We start from the raw sequence: 15,948 nt of genomic DNA, 5'->3' as shown, positions 1-15,948 counted from the left end.
ATACATATATGTACACACATGCACACCTATGTGAACACTCATACATAAACACACATACACACACACATGTGAGCCCTCATACATATATATGCCTGCACTCATACACATATCAACACTCATACATATACACATATGCACACATACACACACACACACACACACACACACACACAGAGAGAGAAAGAACAGAAGTGATACAATAATACTCATTTGGTATTTGCTGTTTCAGGAGCAGAAACCAAAGATCTACTGGGCTCTGAAATCTATTTTTTAATTTTTTTATGTGCGTGTGGTGTGCATCTATGAGTCTATTCATGTTTGTGTACATGTTTGTGGGGAGAACAGAGGTGGTAGGTATTGGGCATTTCCCCAATCACTCTCCACCTTATTTTTTGAGAAACAGTTTCTTGTTAATCCCAAAGCTCACCAATCTAGCCAGACTAGTGGTTTACCTCAGAATGAAGAACCTGTTCACCATAAAGAAAATGAGAAGGTCAAATGAGTAAGTGGCCTAAAAGAGCTACGCTGCCTAATAAAATCTTCACATTGTAATAAGGTACTTTATATTTAGCTATTTTCTAATTCTAAGTGCTTGCTTTCCAAACTCCATTGAGAATGTTTCAGTTTTGAAATTGGTGAGAAGTCATTGAATTTTACTCAGGAAGAAAACATACATATTCCTTCGACTGGATAGAAAAACGTGACGATTTTGACGGCACCATGGCTAGCACAGAACTAGTGGGATATGCCCGCCTCCTTGCCTGAGCCCTCCGCCTGATTCAGACCCCCACCTGCTACCCTACCTTTATCCTCTTCCCCTTCAGCTTAGTGGAAGGAAAAGGAAAGATATCAGGGCTGGTGAGATAATTCAGATGAAAAAGTGCACACCATGCAACTCTCAATACCTACCCAAATTGGGATCCTCAGACCCCATGTAAAAGCCAGAAGCTGTGGTGAGCTTCTCTAATCCCAGTGTGCCTACAGCAAGAAGGAAGGCAGAGGTAGGAGACTTTCCAAGAAGCTCACCAAGAAAGCAGCGAGCAAAACTGAGAAACTCTGCCTCTCAAATGAGGTAGAGGCAAGGACTGACCCAAAAGTTTCATCTGTCCTCCATATGTGTACACATATGCACACACACGGACACACAGAGAGAGAGGAGCGAGTGAGTGTGAGAGAAAGAGAGGAGGGGTGGAGAGGGGGAGGGGAAAAGAGAGGGAGGAAGGAAGGAATCACATATCACATGTAGGCTTACAGAGTGTCAGAGTTGATACAGTGTGACAGCCTTGTGTTCCAAAGATGCAAGAAGGAACATCAGAGAGAATGACTTCCCAAGACTTCAACAAAATCTGGACAATGTGGTGCTGAAACTGGCAGGCTTTGCCTCCTGTGACAGCATCTGAAGGTGGGGTTCACCACGGAGAAGGGCACACACTAGGAAAACTGATAAGCACTGCAGATGAGAGTCCACCCCGCCAGAGACTAGTTTACCCACACACGGCTGGTGCATGTATCTTTCACTCTTTTTATTATCTGTTTATTTGCAAATAGTAGATCCACTAAGCAAGCAAGAAGCAACCACTTTTATATATAAGGAATTCTATAGAGTGGGGAATGAAGTAGTGAAGAAAACAAGCTTCTGCCTTCACTAAACTTGGCACAGGGAACACTGACATTGAGCTTAAGACAGTGATGGCTATGAGTAAATAAAATGCTGACTATGTGCTATGAAGATATAAAAAAGACATAATTTAGGCTAAGGAGATGACACAAGTAAGATTATGATATTAGAATATCATAAAATAGAATCTGGAAAGCCACCTTTGTAGTAAGGTGCTTGCCATGCAAGCACGAGGACCTGAGTTTGAAACTCTGGCACCCGCACAAATGTCAAGCATAGTGGTGAGTACCTGTAATTCCAGCACTAGGGAGGCACAGTAGGGAGGATGCCTGGCTTCACTGGATAGTGAGTCTAGCCCAATTGGTGAGCTTTGAGTTGAGTGAGAAAACCTGTTTCAGCAACTAAGGTGGAAAGTACTTGAAGAAGACACTCAAAATCTACTTCCACTGGTCTCCATATATACACATAAAAAGTCATAAAATGATTGCTTGATTTTCAGATCCAGGTATGTTCAAATATCCTTGTTTGGGGACCTTGGACAGTCTATGGAAGCCTTTGCTGCCATCAATAAAATCAAGGAAATCTGAGTCCCTACTACACAAAGTATTGATGTCAGGACTGAATTGACAGTTTGTGACATGTCTTGACCTGAGCCTGGAACATCACTGGTTAGGATGTGCCTCTGTTTATGACTCAGACCCTTGGTCTTATCTGTTCCTCCCTCTGTACGTCTAGAATATTTCTTCTCTTCCTCTCTTTTCAAGACATCAGCTTTGCCTCCACGTGCTATTTCCCTGAGAACATGGGGGACTTGCAGAGGCCATCTGGTAAGGGTGGACCCTGGCCAAATCATCACTAATGGCCTAAGTGCTCTGGCTCTCCTTGGCAATGGGTCTGCTGAATCTAATTAGTGCCGAGCACATGGCCTCATTAAGATGCCATGGGGGACTTGAGCCCAAGCCAGCAGTTCCTGGTTCCTTAGGAGATTGGAGAGGAGCCTTCAGGGAGTCCTATTTAGCAAAGAATTGGCAGGAATGGGTCCTTCCCTATTCTACACCTTCCATTTGGGAGCTTGCTGTGACTAAGAAGAGCAGAGGGGTTATGATTAGAGAGACATATGGAAAAAGGGAACATTGACTTAAGCAGCTTTTAGAGACTTCCAAGGATTAATCTTTAGGCAGCTCCAAGCCCTTGGCCTGGGTTTGGGTTTTCACCGCTGAGGCTGGGGTTGAGTGGGAAGCATATGCTAGTCCCAGGATTTTCCTACTCCTTAGCCCCCCAGATGCTTCTCTCTGCATTTTCAGATGTGGCCTGCCTTTGTTCCAGCCACAAACACCAATTTATGTTTAGCTACCAGAGTGCCTGGCATACAGTAGGACTCCACTGAATAACTAAATAAATGCAAAGAAGTTCTGGATTGTTCTTCCTTCCCAGGGTCTTCCTCCTTCCCTTCTTCTTCCCCTTATTCACACCAGACAACAAAAGAGCCAAATGGTTATAGGGAACAAGTGGAAAGCAAGGTTCTCTTTTTATGTCAGAGTCAGCACAAGGACCTTGAGACCCTTGTATTGGCAGCTTACAGATACATGTGCTGACTGTCTGCTGGATTCTAAAGTCAGGCAGATCTCGGTTGCAATACCTCCTTACTCAGTCGCTAACGTATGGTCTCAAAGAAGTCAATTATTTCCTTTCAGACTGTTTTCTTCTTTGAAAAAAAGAATAATAAAAATACCTGTCTCTGGGCTGGGTAAATGGCTCAGAAAGTCAGAGCACTTGCTATGCAAGCATGAGTACTTCAGCTCAACTCCAACATCCACATTAAAAGGAAGACATGGGCCTGAAAAGATGGCTTGGTGGTTAAGGTACTTGTCTGCAAAACCTAATGACCAGGGTTCAATTCCCCAGTACCCACATAAAGCCAGATACACAAAATGGTGCATGCATCTGGAGTTCCTTTGCAGTGGCTAGATGCCCTGGCATTTTTTTTTCTCTCTCTCTCTCTTCTCTCTTCTCTTTGTCTGTCTTTTTGCAAATAACTAAAATAAAGATATAATTTTAAAAAGCTAGACATGGCCACACACATTCCCGTAATGCTAACACTGAGATGGGCAAAACAGTACGATTACTAGAGCTCCTCCCCAAATTATCTATGGGTTCCACGTCCCATAAGATACCTGTATAAAGAAAATAGTGACAGAGGACACCTAACTCCTCTGTCACCCATATGTGTGCACATGGAGTGCACTCATCTGCACACATACATAACACACATGCACATGTCCCCACATACCATGTCATCCACACAAGTACACATAAACTTTCCTTAGAACTGTAGATATAACAAAAAGAAATCAATGGGGGCTGGGGAGATGGCTCAGTGGGTAAGAGTGCTTGCTGCACAAGCATGAGGGCCTAAGATAGTCTGAGTTTTATCCTCATCATGCATGTAAAAACCTGGCTATGGCCATACCCCTGCCTGTCACCCAAGTCTTATGGGGAACAGGAAATAGGGAATTTGCTGGTCACTCAGTCTGATCAAAAATAGAGTAGCAGTGGGCTCAGTGAGAGACTCCTCCAGAAAACAGAGCAGGACACCTGACATTTTCCTCTGGCCTCTGTACACATGAAGATGGTATTCATGCATCTGCATACAGAAATGCATAGACTATACATACACTTATCACACATATACCACACATAAACACACACACACACACACCCCTAAGCAAAGCAAAGATTAGTGGCTACCAAGGGCTAACACTCTCAACTTTTAGGGCAGTGAAATTAACTGTTTGTCACTATAATGGTGACATGTGGCAGTATGTGTTTATCAAAAGTCATACAATGTCCAGTGCAAAACACACACACACAAAAAAAAAAAAAAAAAAATGGAGCAGACTGGGAAAGGAGAAAAGAAGACGAGGAAGCTCACTTCTAAGAAAAATGGTGAAAACCTGTGTGTCACCTCCGGCATGTGTGCCATGTGGCTGCCTGTGTGTGAGCAGCACTTGTTCTCTCTACTGCCCTCTTTCTCTGCAGAGCACTCCCGGCCTCAGCAAAGGGAACTTGATAAATCCAGTCACAAATCTGGCCATTGACCAGCTGCTATAGTCTGGAATCTAAAATGTGATAGAAATTTGGTCCCCAGCCTGGCATTCTTGGAAGTGGTAGAACCCAGAAGTGGGGCCTCATAGGCAGTATTCAGTTGTTAAGGGCATGCCCTAAGGGAACTGTAAGTCCTAGTCTATTCCTCTTCTCTTTGTTTGGCTTCCATAGCCATTGCATGAGCAGCTTTGCTATCATGTAAGGCCACCAACCCATGAAACAACGTCAAAAGAAAGACAGGCTGAAACCTCTGGATCTGTGAGCCAAAATAAACTCTTCTCTTTATGAGCTCATTGTCTCTGGCATTTGTCCCAGTCACAGAAAGCTGACCCACAATAATCTTCACTTACTCATAGTTACTTCTTTTATTATTATTATTATTTTGGCTTTTCAAGGCAGGGTCTCGCTGTAGCCCAGGCTGACCTGGAATTCACTATGTAGTCTCAGGGTGGCCTTGAACTCACGGTGCTCCTCCTACGTCTGTATCCCAAATGCTGTGATTAAAGGCATGCATCACCAAACCTGACTTTTTATTCTTATTTTTAAATTTTTATTAATGTAGTTTGTGTGTGTATGTGTGTGTGTGTGTGTGTGTGTGTATGTGTGCATGCATGTGCACTCACACACATGTGTGTATGGACATGCATGTATGCCAGGGACTTTTGCTACTACAAAAAGAAACTTTTCTGACTTTATGTAAATGGCTAAGGAATTGAACCGTTGACCTACAAACTTTGTAAATAAACATCTTTAGTGAACCATCTGCCCAGTCCCTCTTTGTTCTTGTTAACAGTTATTCACATTGTCATTGCTGTTCTTGGTAATGGATGAGTAGATCAAATGGCCAGATCAAATGGCTTCCTATCAGTGGGAAGGGAGAAGTCTTACTGAATTCATAATTGTTTTGGCAAGGTGTCACTCAGTGCTCTGTCTTTGCTTTCCTAATGCCCTCCTCATCATGGGTATAAGGACAGGGAATTTATTACACTGTATGTTTTCAGGACAGCATGAGCTATAATAATTGGCAACAAGTAGATACTTAGTATAATTCTATCGGTAAGCATGTGATAGATGTATCAAACAGTCTGGCTTGGCTTGCTTAAAACATAAGTGAACAAAGAATGCAGATGTTCCTGGATGAAAAGGATTCATCCTCAGCTGAGCACTGCACTCCTGGGTAGATCAGTGTAAGATCATAGTGGGATAAATTTCAAAGAATTCTTACCTTTGCTTCTGGTAGTAAATGTGGGCTAGATGTCTTTAAGGGCAAGGCAGATGGCATGATTGCTAGAAACAACTGAGGTGTCAGAAGAAACACTGGGTAGTATTTGCCCTGTCTCTCACATTTCATATTGTTTCACTGTGAATTCATTCAGAAATATTTTCCCCTTAGGTCTTCATGGGAGACCCACACAAGCAACCAAGGAAAGGGCTGTTATTTCCACTTTTCAGACTGAGGTGAGTGTTTTGTAGAAGGAAAGCCATGATTGAGAGATGGAGAAGGAACAGGTCTCCTATACAAGCCTGGTTCATAAGGCATTCCCAGAATAGGAAAAAAATAGTAAGGCTCTGTATTTCCCAAATTCAGAATGACATAGCCGATTAAAATTAGCCATAATCGGCGGAAAGAATGTCAGAGTTACATGTTGGGTCATGATTTGCAGAGACATTTATCATACCAATAACTGGGGACTAACTCCACAATGCACGACCCATTTTCATTAACAAGCAGGGTCTAATGGGAGGGGGTAGATCACAGATGAGCCTAAATAATGGTACCAAACTGCCTGTATTTACTGAAAAGAAAACTAATAAATTAAATTAAAAAAAAATTAGCCATAATCCAGTAACACGGAGCTACCCTCAGTTGCAGGGTAGGAGTTGCATAATGGTGAACATGGCTTGCAGAGTGGCTCACCCCAAGAGCCGGAATGGAAGACCAGCCATGTTGGGAATCATGTACTGAGAAACTACGTGCAACATGGCTCATCCTTACCTAATGAGGATTCCTCCAAAAGGAGTAAGTCCATCAGCACATGTGGTTACTTCTGTTCCTGTCATGTCCATTCTCTCTGCAATGTAATGAATACACATGTTCTCTCTCTGTTCTTATCAAAAGGGTAAATTCTTTTACCAACCCAGAGATGCTTATGGAAGGTGACAAAGTTGGGATTCTTTTTCACCAGAAATTTCTATCATAGATGAAAGGCTGTTCTTGGGAAGGGGAAGTCTAACACTCCCCTTTGGCATTTCACCCTGCTCTGTCTACATACTCACCAACCCTACAATGACAGATTCACTAAGCAGAGAGAGGCAGATGCTTGCGACACATAGGAAACCAGTGACCTGCCCATGGTGAAGGCTGGGAAGCTATGGGTGAGGCTCTCTCTATGATGTCTACCCCTATCTGGTGCTGCTCCCATCAAGAATTTAGATCCCTTCCAGTTCTCAAATAATCCTTTAATTAGACTGTATCTGTGAACATCCCAGAAAGAATTAGTGTTGGAATACAAAATGAGGCATAAGAACCAGGCTGAAGAGTTGTGTCGTGAACAGCAGCTATGCTCACCAACCTGGGCTCAGAAGCATGTCTAATGGCTACAGGCCATGCTTGGAGGGTTTCTCAGTGCTGCAGAATTTCATCTTTATGGGACTGAATATCTTTCTCAGACATGCAAAGACTTTTGGCCAAATTTCTGTCCTTTGGGTATCGACAAAAAAGCAAATCTTGGAGGTGTATGGCAGCAATATATAAAAGGATAAGTCTGGATGTCAGTAAAAAGTGGTATTTGGGGAAATGAAGATATGTCATTTAGCCTCTTAATCCTGGAAAGAAATTAAGCCACTGTAAATTTTATGGTCATAAAGGAAATATAAGAAGTCCAGGAAAGATACACATATTAAACTCAAAAGATTATTCCATATTTTTTTGTTTTTCAATCCCAGAGTTAACGAAGATGAGAGATAGCACAGTGGGTAAAGTGTCTCCCACACAAGCAAGAAGACCTGAGTTTACATCCCCAGGATCAATCCAAGAAAACTGCTGGACATGGTGGTGTGCATCTGTAACCTTACTCTGGGGAGGCAGAGACAGGGAAACCCTGGGCTCACTGGCCTGCTAAGCTAGTTGAATTGGTAAGCTGTAGGTGCCGTGAGAGACCCTGTCTCAGTGAATAAGGTGGAGGGCGATGGAGTAAGACTCCTGACATTGAATTCTGGCCCCATGCACACGTGCATGTACACATATGTACACAAAAGTGTAGGAGAGAACTCCAGGAAGAAAACAAGATTTAGAGATCAAATCTGATTAGAAGATCGCACTGTGCTTGTACTCCTATGAGTTCCCCATGTACCCAGACAAGGAGACCTGAACCCAGAAGTGGACAGGCACTCTTTGGAAGGCTTATCTGCCCTAGACAACCTTTCCATGCCCCAAGCCCTCCCATACCATTAGATTTTCATCCCAGCACACAGCCATCCTTTTGCATGAACACTTCCCCAAATGTCTATCATCTGCCCATCATTTCACCTTTATTAGTCTTGTCATATCTATACTATGCAATATATATCTTAACATTTTAACCCCTGACCTAAAGTTACTTCATAAATAAAACCTCAACTTACTAGTTAGCAGTTTAACAGAATCTACTTCCATGCATAAGAGGCTGTGAAAATAAAAACAATGAAAACCAAGCTGAGTTTTAAAATTTCCTGTTAAAGGGCAGGGAATTAGCCTGAGGTGGGGGACTATCTACCATGCCTAAATTCCATTTTTAGCATTGTCAGAAAAGGAAGGAAAGAAGAAAGAAAGAAAAAGTGAGGGAAGAAACATAGGAAAGAACTCTAGCTAAATCTTCCAAAGGCTCTCACACTGAAGTCTATACTCCCTTTTCAAGAAGGGAAATTTGGGATGGGGAGATGGTTCAGTTCTTAAAAGCACTTACTGTGCAAGCTTGGCAACTACAGTTTGGATCCATGTAAAGCCAGATACAAGTAACACAAGCATATGTAATCCCAACCATGAGTACTGCAATAAGAGGTGAAGTCACAAGAATTCTGAAACGTATGTACCAGTTACTCTTGCCTTCTCACCAGTGAAACACAAGATAGCCCCTGTGTCAAACAAGGTAGAAGGAGAGGGCTGGCACTCTGAGGCTTCCCTTGAACCTCCATACACATACATGTGCATGCCAGTACATACCACACACAAAAGGAAAGTCATTTCGATACAAACTGAGGCTTAATTCTTAATGACAGTGCTAACACATAATCTGCCAACAGTGTACCATGACAGACATTATGGACAGAACTTACAGTGGACAAAGGAGATGGGGATCCCTGGTGTCATGAATCTTATGTAGCTGTCCCTCAGTAACTGCAGGAACCTCTACAGACAACAAGATCATCAGGGTCTCAGTCTTCTTATATTAAGTGGTATAGTGTTTGCTTAGACTCTATACATGCTCCCACACAGATCAATCACTTCCAGATGACTATCACATCAGCATAATGTATAAGCTATCCAGTAGTTGTTACACTATGCTGCTTAGGGAATACTGACAATAAAAGATTGATAGGTGTGCAGAATAGATGCAATTGTTTTCTAAAGTATTATTTTCCATCCACAGACAATTGGTTCCATGTATATATAGCAAGGTCCACTTGTATGGAGAATGAGAAACCCTTTCCATAGAACCTGAAATATGACAAATGAGCATGTGAGTTTGTTACTATGTGCATTATTTCAATGACAAGCAATGAGACATAGTTCTCTGCTCAAAGTTTAGTGTTGAACCTGTATGACATCAGCTCCGTCCTGCATTATGTAGCCTTGGCAGAGTGAGATTGTAATTTATATCCTCAGCTTTTCTCTGATGGAGGGTCAGGGAAGAACACCATTACCATTGGCTGAGTCTCAAGTAACTTGGGACATAATCATTTGCAAAGTATTTCAAGTGCATTCTCTCCACTCTGCCTCTCCAGCTCCTCTGAGTGAGGTGAAGATTATACACTCTGCTGTGCATCTGTAACCAGGGAGGGCGGGCGCCAGAGTCCCAGTAACCTAAAGTCCTAACGAAGACAACGCCCCGCTTTCCAAGTATACCCTGCTGTGTTGTCACTTGCCAAGGAGGCTCTTCTCTGCTGCCAAATTCTAAACTCATTAACATTAACTTGGAGAACGTGGGAGTGAGAAGCCACTCACAAATATTATTTGATTTCTCACTGTCAAACGAACCTGGCTGAGGGACACAGAAGGTTTTCCCACTGGGGCACTCAAAGGATTTTGAGACTTTGAAATATCTCTAGAGAAAAAGAGAAATCACAGGAAAAGGAATGAATATATGTATAATCTGCCTCAAAGGTCCTTTGCAGAAATAAATAATCAGACTTAAATGTTTCCCTTAGTCTAGCTTGCACATCCCCAGAGAGTGGTGATTAAATGTCCAATAGCTCTCTATACTCCCATATCCTCCATCCCAATTCTACTGCCTGCAAACAGGGGACAATAATCTGTACAGCTGGTGGCAGTGGAAGCCAAGTTGTTTTAGTGTTTCTCTTTTACCGAGACCTGTTGTTGGAGCAATATTTTAGGAGATTAAACACACAGCCATTAATGTAATAACTAAGCAAAGTTGTTGATATTATAATGTATTTTTCACTGAAGGTTCTTATTCTTCATTTCAGATATGTCCAGCTAGTCTCCTCTGGCAGTCATCAGGATTTGGTCCTTATGTCCTGCCCTAAGCAATGGACATAAGATCTGGTCTTGTAATAGAAAGCAATGTATTTGTGAGAGTATATGAGTTAGGAATAGGGGCTAGGGATTAAGACTGTATGGGTTTGAAATTTCAATCTCCTACTAAATTTACTTTGTGATATTAGGCAACTGAATGCAACCCCTCTGAGCCTATTTTCCTATCATGCAATAGAATTATTTATAAGACTAGCATAACACAGGCAAAGTGCAACAATGTAAAGTCACTCAACCCTACCCTTTGTATTAACCACTTTGTTAGTCAGTTTTATAAGACTGTAGCAAAATAGCTGAGATAAACAATTTACATGGAAAAAAGGTTTATTTTATCTCACAATTTTAAAAGTTTTAGTATGTGAACCAGTAGCTCTTTGCTTTGGGGCCTATGATAAGACAGATCATTATGGGGATAATATATGGTAGAAAAACAAAGCTGATAGCCTCATGGCAGATGGGAGGAAAAGAAAGAGATAGAAAGGGCATAGGGTCCCAGTGACCTTTCCAGAGACACACAGCAAGGATCTCACTAAGCCTCACCTGCTAAATGTTCACTATCTCTCAAAAATGCCCCAAGCTGGTGGCAGTTATGGCTTTGATACAATGTACACTCAAAATTACTTGTGCATTAAAGGACTGGTTGTAAAGGCCTACTGATAGTATTTTGGAAGCCCCATCTTATTTCCTGGCCACCATGAGGTGAACAACCTCATTGTCCACACACACCCACTGCTGTGATATTCTGTCTTCCTCAGGCCCATAGTAATAGAGCCCCACCTTCCAAAACTGAAGCCATGAATAGAACAAGTTATTTCTCCCTTAAATTGATTTTTTTTCAGGTACCTGCCCCGGTGGTAAGAAATCTAAACACTAGACCAATTATTGGCACCTCAGCCTTGGAGGGACAGTCAAGATTCAAAGGATGGAGGATGCCTTAGTGTACAGTGATCACTACTCAAACTGGACTTGCTGTCCAGTTCCCATGTAAAAAGTCTGGAGGACTTCTGATGCTGACGGTGAGATGGGAGGCCGAGAAAGAACTTCCTGGAAGCTCCTGAAGAGCACAGCAAAGACCAACAGCAGATAGAGAATCCAGAGCAAGAAACCCAACTTCAGAGGAGGTGAAAAGACAGAGGACTGACCCAAATGCCAAAGAATTCCTGCTTTCACGCAAGTAAATATTCTGTTCTGGCGTACGTGCATGCATGCCTGCGATTTGCGATCAGGCAGCGTGGTGGACAGCCCGGGGTTTGGGTTGGGGGTGTGAGAGAGAGTGTGTGTGCGTGTTGCTTTCTCTCTCTCTCCCTCCCTTTCCCTCTCTTTCCCTCTCTCTCCCTCTCTCTCCCTCCCCCTCCCCCTCCCTCCCCCCCTCCCCCCCCCCCCTCTCTCTCTCTCTCTCTCTCTCTCTGTCTCTCTGTCTCTCTTCCTTCCTTCCTGGGCGGGGCAGGAGGAGTTATACTGCGGGGTCCTTCCTCGCTCAGCCTGGTTCCTCACCGCGCAGAGACGGCCACCGCGGACTTCGACACCTACGGCGATCCGGCCTACAGCAGCCTCGGTGGCGGGAGAGGGTCCCGAGGCAGCGCAGGTAGCCATGGTTCCCGGAGCCAAAAGGAGCAGCCCACAGAGCCCCTACACAGCCTGCGCAGGAAACCTACCTTTTAATACGGTTCAGGGAGACATCGATGCTGTCTTCAGGGATCTCAGCATACGGAGTGTACAGCTAGTCAGAGACAAAGACACAGACAAATTTAAAGGTTCTGCTATGTAGAATTTGATGAGGTGCATTCCCGGAAGGAGGCCCTGACATACGATGGTGCACTCTTGGGTGACCGGTCACTTCGAGTGGACATTGCGGAAGGCAGAAAACAAGATAAAGGCGGCTTTGGCTTCAGGAAAGGTGGGCCTGATGACAGAGGAATGGGTGGCTCTCGAGAATCTAGAGGTGGATGGGATTCCCGCGATGACTTCAGTTCCGGCTACCGGGATGACTTCTTAGGAGGCAGGGGTGGCAGTCGCCCTGGGGACCGGCAAGCGGGCCCTCCGATGGGCAGTCGCTTCCGAGATGGCCCTCCCATGCGTGGTTCCGACATGGACTTCAGAGAACCCACAGAAGAGGAGCGAGCACAGAGACCACGGCTGCAGCTTAAACCTCGGACAGTGGCAACACCCCTCCACCAAGTAGTCAACCCCAACTCCGCCACCTTCGGGGAGCCAGGCCCAGAGAGGAAGTGGTTCAGAAGGAGCAAGAATGAGCCGGGGTTGGGAGGGTGGAGCATGGGGAGCTAGAGCAAGGCCAAGGCCCAGTGACCCAGCCGTCCACCGTGCAGGCCCCATTCCCGCGCCTGGCACCGTCCTCCTTTCTTTCAGCAGAAACACAGAGCTTGTGAGTGCATGTCAGCTGTTAACAAGTGGTTTCTAGTACATTCTTGGCTTTGCTGTACCTATCTAGTGCCTGTTTTGTGCTTTCTTTCTCCTTCCTTCCTTTCTTTCTTGCCCTCACTCCTTCCTGTCCTCTCCTCGCTCCTCTGCACAGTGTCTGCAGGAGTGGTGGTGGACAGGACAGGACAGGGCCCAGCTGCTGCTCCTTCCTCCGCCGTCTCCTCTGCTTCCTCTTTTCTTTACGCTCCTGGCCGCACTCCGGGCCAGTGGCTGCTTCCTCCGCTTTTGCTCAGAGCTGCTTCACCTGCATGTGGGGTTCTGTGTTGCTGCGGCTTCCGGGAGAGCCGGAGTCGCCAGCAAGGAGGCCTGTGGTGTCTTGTTTCCATCCGGGATGAGCGAGCGTGCAGAGTACGATCAAGGCTGCCCGCCCTGCTGATCCTTGCAAACTGCTGTCGGAGTGCTGGCGGCAGTCCCCTGCGGTCGTGGCTTTGCTCTGGCTCCCTCTGCAGACTGCAAGCTTGTTCCTTGCTCTCCAGGGCCTTGGAGGCCTGGGGCGCAGCCCGCTGCAGCTCAGTCTGTTTACCAGGGCTGAGGCCTGCCGGAAGCAGGGGTGGTGCTGGAGCCGCGTCGGCAGCCGTGCCAAGTCTGCGGGGACTCCCTCTGTCTGTCCTGTCTGTCCGTCCCTGGGGCACTGAGCACGGGCGCCTTCTTCCCAGCACATCCGAAGTCCATAAGGAAAACTGGCCTAGAACCTGGCACTTCACCTGGTGAGGCGCTGGCTGCGCAGCTGCGGAGAGGTGAGGACGCGCCGCGCCGCCGCCTCCTCCCCGGCGGGGTGCCCGCCGCCCCAACCCAGTAAGGCTCAGGCCTCTGAGCTTTCAGCTGTGGAGCTGTGTAGGAACCAAGTCCGTCTGTCCGGGTGGGAGCACTTGAGGGGCAGCCAGCCTCTAGAGCCCTGGGGAGAGAGCCGGCTGCAAGGCCCGCGGCTGTGCAGCTTGCTGAGCCGGCCTCCTCTCAGCCCGCACCCCTGGCTCCAGCTTGTTTTTGTCACAAGGCCTCAGCAATTCACAGAACTCTCGCTCCTTCCTTACGCCTGCCATCTTCTCTGCTTCTGAGATAAAGAACCATTTGTGCACCAACATCTAACTTAAGACAGAAATGCCTTGCATGGGCGTAATCAAAGCTGGCCTAGTACATCTATGCGGAAAAGACAGAACACACATCCACTGCACTGTGGGCGGCCAGGGGACGCGGTGTGAGAATGGGATTCCAAACACTTCACACATTCAGTTCTACGACAGAAAGGGATCTATGGATGTGGTATTTTGTGAATGACCTTTGAAATAAAAGACAACTTTACATTAAAAAAAAAAATCCTGTTCCGTTGTAAAGACTCCCTTTCCCACTATGATTATAAACTATTTTGCCTTTCTTTTATTTAAAAATTCTGGATCCATAAATGTACCTATTCTTTGAAATGTCTTTTGAAGTGGTAAAATGTCTACATTTCTCATTGATTATGAGTTAAGTATTCAACATATGTTCATGTTACCTATATGAGAATTACAGTTTTACCCTACTTACAAAACTTACCTTTAACAGCTTCTAGGGATGTTGTAGGATATCAGACTCCTGCAGCCTGCGCATGGGACCCTCACCTGCACGAGCCTCTGTTCCTCCACTGTATTCTTCCTGCCTCATGTCTGGTCATTAACATCACATTCCCAAGTAAACTATGTACATGCAAGCTTTTATCATGGTTTTTCTTCAGAGTGTGAATGAAGTTTTATGGATAAGACACTAGGATAGGAAATTGCTCTATAAATATTAGTTTTGAGTAATTAGACCCTTGGAACTCCCAATAGAATGCAAACATCGAGGACAACAAAGCAATAAGATAGAAATAGTCTAGTTCTCCATTAGCCATAAACCATTACAATAGGCACAAGGAAGTTTAGAGACAAGAGAATTTCCCAGAAACTCATGAATGATGCAGGGAATAACAAGGAGAGACTGCCTCAAATATGATGGAAGGTGATGACTGACCTGAAAGTTATCCTCTGACCTCCACACATATGCTGTGATGTGTGTGTGCCTATGTGAACATACAGGGATCATACAACCACATGCAATAGCTGTTTTATTTATGTTAACAAAGGAAAGGCTAGTGCATCTAAACAAAAGAGGTCAGACTGTCACGAGGAAAATGTCCATGAATAATAAAGCACAGGGTAATAGAGCCATGACTAGCTAGACATGAAAGAAAACTTCATAGTGAGTTAGAATTCTACATGACATTATCCCGGTTAAGAAACAACTGAAGTATATTCAAGGTCATGATCTAGAGTGAGAAAAAGACTATCAGGAAATTCAAGGCAGGAAGCTTAGGAAAGAATGAAGGAGTAGTGAGTGGGCTGTGGATTATGGGAGAGATACGCCTTCTAAATGTAGCAGTAGAACTTCGGAGCAGCATAAACAATTCTCAGAGGGCCCTCTCTTCCATGCCCATCACCAAGTATAGATTTCAAGAAACCCTGAATGTCTCTTGTCACACAGGACCCCATTATGTTTCGATTAGCACCAGTGAATACTCTCTGCTTCTTGCTTCCATGAACTACAAATGAAGTTGTTATGTGGATTAAGTGAGATGAACTCAGAAAAGCACCTAGCAGGACACCTACTAATACTCCCCTTCTTTCTGTCTGATGACAGCCGTCTCTGCACAAAGTTCAGTCCTCAGCAGTTTGTACTTCACTTTCTAAACCTGATTTCTAACAGTGATAATTAAGCCATTTAGCATGTCCTTAGAAACCAACTGGCATATTAAGTCTTCTCCTCCTCTACCTTTTTAAAAAATAATGATCTTTTCATATCAAATGCTCATTACAATAATGGTTTCCAAGCTTGGTGTTAATTGTGTTTCTTGTTATGCAATTACAGATCACACTGACTGTGGACCACACCGTGTAATTATTTTTTATTCATTAAATAGCCGACACTTAGAAAGAAATGGATCCCACCTAATCATTATTGAGGGGGCTCTTTTGTAACAACTAAAAGCATATCATCACTCAAATCATGACAGACTGGCCTG

At 44.5% G+C, this 15,948-nt stretch overlaps 1 pseudogene; it reads left to right on the top strand.

The window, feature by feature from the left end:
- LOC101606334 overlaps positions 1-12,762 on the top strand; it is a 70,288-nt pseudogene extending 57,526 nt beyond the window's left edge.
- The last annotated feature ends 3,186 nt before the right edge of the window (positions 12,763-15,948 follow it).

This window comes from Jaculus jaculus, chromosome 14 (genome assembly GCF_020740685.1).
Source record: "Jaculus jaculus isolate mJacJac1 chromosome 14, mJacJac1.mat.Y.cur, whole genome shotgun sequence".
NCBI classification, from domain to species: domain Eukaryota; kingdom Metazoa; phylum Chordata; class Mammalia; order Rodentia; family Dipodidae; genus Jaculus; species Jaculus jaculus.
Note: the sequence above shows the minus strand (reverse complement) of the source record. Positions and strands in the feature narration are given on the sequence as shown.